Source organism: Epinephelus fuscoguttatus, linkage group LG18 (genome assembly GCF_011397635.1).
Source record: "Epinephelus fuscoguttatus linkage group LG18, E.fuscoguttatus.final_Chr_v1".
NCBI classification, from domain to species: Eukaryota; Metazoa; Chordata; class Actinopteri; order Perciformes; family Serranidae; genus Epinephelus; species Epinephelus fuscoguttatus.
The window spans coordinates 13,736,409-13,742,408 of record NC_064769.1 but is presented as its reverse complement, the minus strand read 5'-3'; positions in this window follow the sequence as shown (position 1 = coordinate 13,742,408).

The window sequence follows — 6,000 nt, the reverse complement described above, 5'->3', positions numbered from 1 at the left end:
ACACAGGGTTTACACTGCAAAGCACTTTCTAAAGTTCAAGGAAGATATAGATATAAACTATACTTTCTGCACAGCTCATCCAGAAACTCTGTTTGATACACTGCTCAAAAAATTCTTCAGATCTTGATACAACAAAACAAACAAACTATTCAAGTAGAAACTCTTTACTGATGTACATTGTATACTTTGTTGAGAACAAAACATAACATAACAATGATCAGTGGAAACCAACATCTTCAACCCACTGAGGGCTGGCTTCAAAATCACACTGAAAATCAAAGTAAAAAATTGACATCACCAACTCATTATGTGGCTCAGTAGTGTGTGTGACCCCCAGGTGCCTGTCAAGACTGACTGAGAAATAAAAGTTACCCAGTGATACCATGGGATATCTTTGAGAGCTTACCTCTTGAATCATCATCAAGCTCAGTATGTTGGGAGGATATAATAGCAAAGGAAGCAAAGAAGATAACGTTTGTGGAGAAGCTTGTTAGTCTGATGTTTGAGAAAGTAAAAGTGAAGTGGACCATTGAGTCACCTCATGACATCATTAGCCGTCAGTCTGATAGAACAGGAGCTGAAGTCGTGTAGACTTCGACCCCGAAGCAAAAACAGGGTCTTTTACCAGGACCAGCGTAAGAAGTGATCTCCATGTATGCACAGGAAGTGACCTTGGAAAACTTTATTGCCTCCTCTGACAAAGATAACCTGATGACACCACCAAAAAAACATAATGCCATCTGCAGGTTCTTCTCCTCTGTGGTCCATTTGTGGTCCATTTCCTCTCAGATCCATTTCGAACATCTGCAGACGCAGGGTGTGTGTGAGTTTGTTGTCTACGGTGGTGGTACTGATTTGATGAAATAAATAGATAAATACATTTCTGCCTATCCCTCTTATCATTTAATGCAAAAGCTATCAATATTCAACTTAGATTGAAATTCTGATGATTGCTTAACCGATGTTCTCCCATCTGCTGCTGTTATGAAATAAGTGCAACGACTGTTATTTACAATTCGTACTGCTGCAACATGCATGTATCCAGTCTTATAGTAATCCTGTGACTGCATTCTTATTATCATTATAGACCCAAACTGATCTGTAGATTGTAGAAGTCATGCTGTATCTTAATGGCTTTCAGACAGTCATGTAAATGGTGGAGAGATCTTGCAAGACTGACGATGAAAACATTGCATTACAAGTCAGTACCTCCAATATCTCCATATCTGTTGGCAGTTACAATACATGGCAAACACTGTACTGTCTTTCTGTTTTATTACTTTCAAATGTGGTAGAAAAATGTAATATTATAAAATATGCTTTGCTGCAGTATAATGTTGAGGGTGTTCTTGTTTTTTGTTGTCATTTATGTAGCCTAGCAGTAATTACACAAAGCCAGCAGCTGTAATGAAAGAGAGAGAATGCTAATAAAAAAATCAGTGAAAAATAAAAAAAGACAAGTAGCACTTAAATACAATAATTATGAACAAATATATTTTGTTTTTATTTAAATCGTCTTTCTGTTTCAATCACGCACGCGCGTGCGTCGTGAAATGTCATGGAAACAGAACGATGAGCCTGCGAGGTCGGCTATATAAGGCCTTCACATCAGTCTGATCGCTCCCTTTGCACTTGGATTTGGACTAGAGCCAACCTGTGGAAAGTTATCTCTTGAGTTTTGAAGCAGAAAGCAGATCTTGTTCGAGAAAAGTTTGTTAAAACTTTCGGATTGTTCGAGAAAAGTTTGTTAAAACTTTTGGACTGTTCGAGAAAAGTTTGTTAAAACTTTTGGATTTCTACATTTTGTGGGAAACCGAAGAACCCGACGATGGCCGCCAGAAGACCCCGGACCCTGGAGGAGCTCCTGTGTGGACTGGACATCAGCTGCGCAGGTAAGACAACTTTCACATTTATTTTAGCATTTTACTTGTTGATTTTTGACCTCTTAAACTGTTAGACGCCATTTCAGTGCAGAAATCCGCATCATTAATGGTGTTACGGTATAATCATATGAGCCTAATTCATTTTTGAACGTGAAGGTGGACAGTTCACACCATGTTATTAGGCCTGTTGGAAAAATTTGGTGAAAACAGACGCTAATTCGCGATTTCTCATGTAAATTAGCCTTTGGGCAGAATATGTTAAATATACCGGGACATTATGTGAATATATTAACGGTTAACGCAGTGATTTGAAATCACTTTTATGTTTTTCACATGTTTGAGGGGTCACATCTTCCAAATGTGACAATTTGTGACTGAATTTACCGAAAAACAAAGATGGCGACTGGGCCGCATTTCATATAATATCACTAATGTTATTAAGTAGTCACCATGGAGACGATGGGACTGTTAGCCGCGGCCGTCAGGACGCATGATGCACAGGTGTAATCAAACCAGGGACCGTTTCTGAGTTGTTTTGATTTAATTGTTAAAGCCTGCCTTTTGTATCTGGAGTTCATGTGCAAACATCTGGTTCTTTTAATTTCAAATTGTATCATATTAAATAATTTATTCTTAACATTTGATACTGAAAGGCGCTCCGCTCGTTAGTATGGTGTTTGTTTTCGTGGGACAAGAGACCGATGTATGTAGGCTACTGACCGCATGTTCGCGTCCTGCGTCAGGGCTGATATTTTCTGCTATGTGATGTGCAGCTGATAAACTGTGAGAATACTGAGTTACTAACTACCAGTTCGTATCTTAGGATTGATTTAGCCTAATGTAACGTTAATGCAATTCATATTAAATACATTTATGCTGTTTAGCAATCTGGAAATCCATCGGTAAAAAAATAAATAAATAAAAATTCTTCCTTTACCTCTGGTGGCACTGCCCATAGTTTTTCGACTAACGGAAGTGCAGGGGCCTCGGCGATCGCTCACGCCCTTCACTTCCGGTGGTGCCTCCAGGGAGTCACTGTGTTGTTTACAAATACTTAGGGTAGAAAACCAGCAGAGTTTAGTTTTATATCACATTTTTCATGTCACTATATCACCGTGTAGACTAATCTAATGTTTGTTAAGTCTATAAACACAATGACTGAGCAAACGTTACTATTTCTGTGTGCACGTTTTGTAATTAACATGGTTATTGTAGATTAGCTGGACTAACCGTCAGTTTAAGTTAAGTTAAGTTTATTTACTTTATTAATCCCCCTGAGGGGAAATTCAATGTTGTAGCTGTTAACGTTAGTCGTTAGCTGTGTCTGTAATAACCATAGACTGTATAAAAAGGTAATAACTCAATTAACGGTCCGTGAATAAAATATTTTTTCCAGCAGATAGTTACAACATGATTGATTGAGCTAGCAAAGCAGTTTTGTGTTGCTATGTGTGGTATTTATTCAGTTATGGGAAATCACGATGTCTAGAAAGCATCAGTGGCTGCAGCTGACAGCAACAGTTAGCAAAGCTAACATCACTGCACCTGTGTTTTCTTTATTAAATTTTGATTATTGCTTATTTAATTCAAAATATTTAATGAGAGACATTATGACAAATGCTTATAATTTGAATTTTTCCCCCTCAGATGGTGCTACGCGTTTCGTGGAGGATGGCGTCCCCTCGGTCACCAGGATCCTCGACGAGGAAGAGGTAAGTGAGGTCAACCTTGGCTTCTTTGATGACGGTAAGTATGAGGTAAGTGACGATTTCCAGGACTCTGAGGATGAAGCTTACTGGTCTGAGGATGAAGATTTCTGGTCTGACCAGGAGAGTGAAGATTCTTGGTACGCGTCCACCACCGAGGATGAAGAGGACGAAGAGGATCCTGATGGGCTCGTCCTTGTCTCTCCTCGGTCTGAAGCCTCTGCTCCCCCAGCCCCCAGTCTCAGCTCATCCACCAAGAGAAGCAGGGAAGAGAGCAACACACTGCAGGTAAGTGTGAAGAGGTGGAGGAAGACTTGTGTGCACAGCCATGATGACCCAAGACCCTCGACTTCAGGCCTCAGCTCTACCAAGAGAAGCAGGGAAGAGAGCGACACACTGCAGGTAAGGGTGAAGAGGAGGCGGAGGACTTGTGTGCACAGCCATGAAGACCCAAGACCCTCAACTTCAGGCCTCAGCTCTAGCAAGAGAAGCAGGGAAGAGAGCAGCACAAATCAGGTAAGTGCGAAGCGCCAGAGGAAGACTTGTGAGGACTGCCCTGAAGAACGAAGACCCTCCACTTCAGGCCTCAGCTCCTCCACTGGTGACCAATGGTGGCCCGATCTCAGCGACTCAGATGAAGACTGATGACCCTGATTTGGAAACCTTTGTGTCTGGCAGGACTCATAAATCCCCAGGCAGCCTTTGCATCTGGCAAGGCTAACACAACCCTTGGCAGTGTCTTGCACCAAGGTGTCTTTCTTTACATTGTACATTTTCATGATACTTGAAGGTGCAGGATGCATGCACCAGTGATGGAGAAACCTCTGCATCTGGCGAGGCAACCACAGCCCTTGGTAGTGTTTTGCACCAGGGCGTCTTTCTTTACATTTTACATTTTCATGATACTTGAAGGTGCAGGATGCATGCACCAGTGGTGGAGAAACCTCTGCGTCTGGCGAGGCTAACACAGCCCTTGGTAGCATCTTGCACCAGGGCGTCTTCCTTTACATTTTACATTTTCTTGATACTTGAAGGTGCAGGATGCATGCACCAATGATGGAGAAACCTCTGCATATGGCGAGGTAACCACAGCCCTTGGTAGCATCTTGCACCAGGGCGTCTTCCTTTACATTTTACATTTTCATGATACTTGAAGATGCTGGATGCATGCACCAGTGGTGGAGAAACCTCTGCGTCTGGCGAGGCTAACACAGCCCTTGGTAGCATCTTGCACCAGGGTGTCTTCCTTTACATTTTACATTTTCTTGATACTTGAAGGTGCAGGATGCATGCACCAGTGATGGAGAAACCTCTGCATATGGCGAGGCAACCACAGCCCTTGGTAGCAACTTGCACCAGGGCGTCTTCCTTTACATTTTACATTTTCATAACACTTGAAGATGCTGGATGCATGCACCAATGATGGAGAAATCTCTGCATCTGGCGAGGCAACCACAGCCCATGGTAGTGTTTTGCACCAGGGCGTCTTTCTTTACATTTTACATTTTCATGATACTTGAAGGTGCAGGATGCATGCACCAGTGGTGGAGAAACCTCTGCGTCTGGCGAGGCTAACACAGCCCTTGGTAGCATCTTGCACCAGGACATCTTCCTTTACATTTTATGTTTTCATTTATAGCTGAAGATGCTGGATGCATGCGCCAATGATGGGGACATCTTTGTGTCTGGCAGGACTCATAAATCCCCAGGTAGCCTTTGCATCTGGTGAGGCTAACACAGCCCTTGGTAGTGTCTTGCACCAGGGTGTCTTTATTTACATTTTACATTTTCATAATACCTGATGATGCTGGATGCATGCACCAGTGATGGGGACATCTTTGTGTCTAGCAGGACTCATCAGTCCCCAGGCAGCCTTTGCGTCTGGTGAGGCTAACACAACCCTTGGTAGCGTCTTGCACCAGGGCGTCTTTATTTACATTTTACTTTTTCATTTATAGCTGAAGATGCTGTATGCATGTACCAGTGGTAAGGTAACAGCATGCTATACCGTTATCTATTTTTCTTTATAAAGTTTAGGTGGCTATAATGGACAAAGGTAAGTCAGCACTTAATGACAACATTAACACAAGTCTAACAAATACAAACATTAACACGTATTTACCTCACCAGTATAATAATATCAGCTTGGTTATGTTGCTCACTCTATTGCATTGTCAGGTTTCATGTATTGATTACTACCATAAAAAAAGTCTCCAAGTCTCTTTTACTTAGGTATTGATAGGTTTAGCAGACCCCCATACACACAAGAAGTGACACCATGGAAGACCAAGACAGGACCGGATGAGAAGGATGGATGACTCCAGGACCAGATGGAGAGTGATGGGCGCATTTCAATCAGTGGGCTAAGTAAGAAATCCCCTCACTAAGACTAGTGAAGTACCATAGTGACA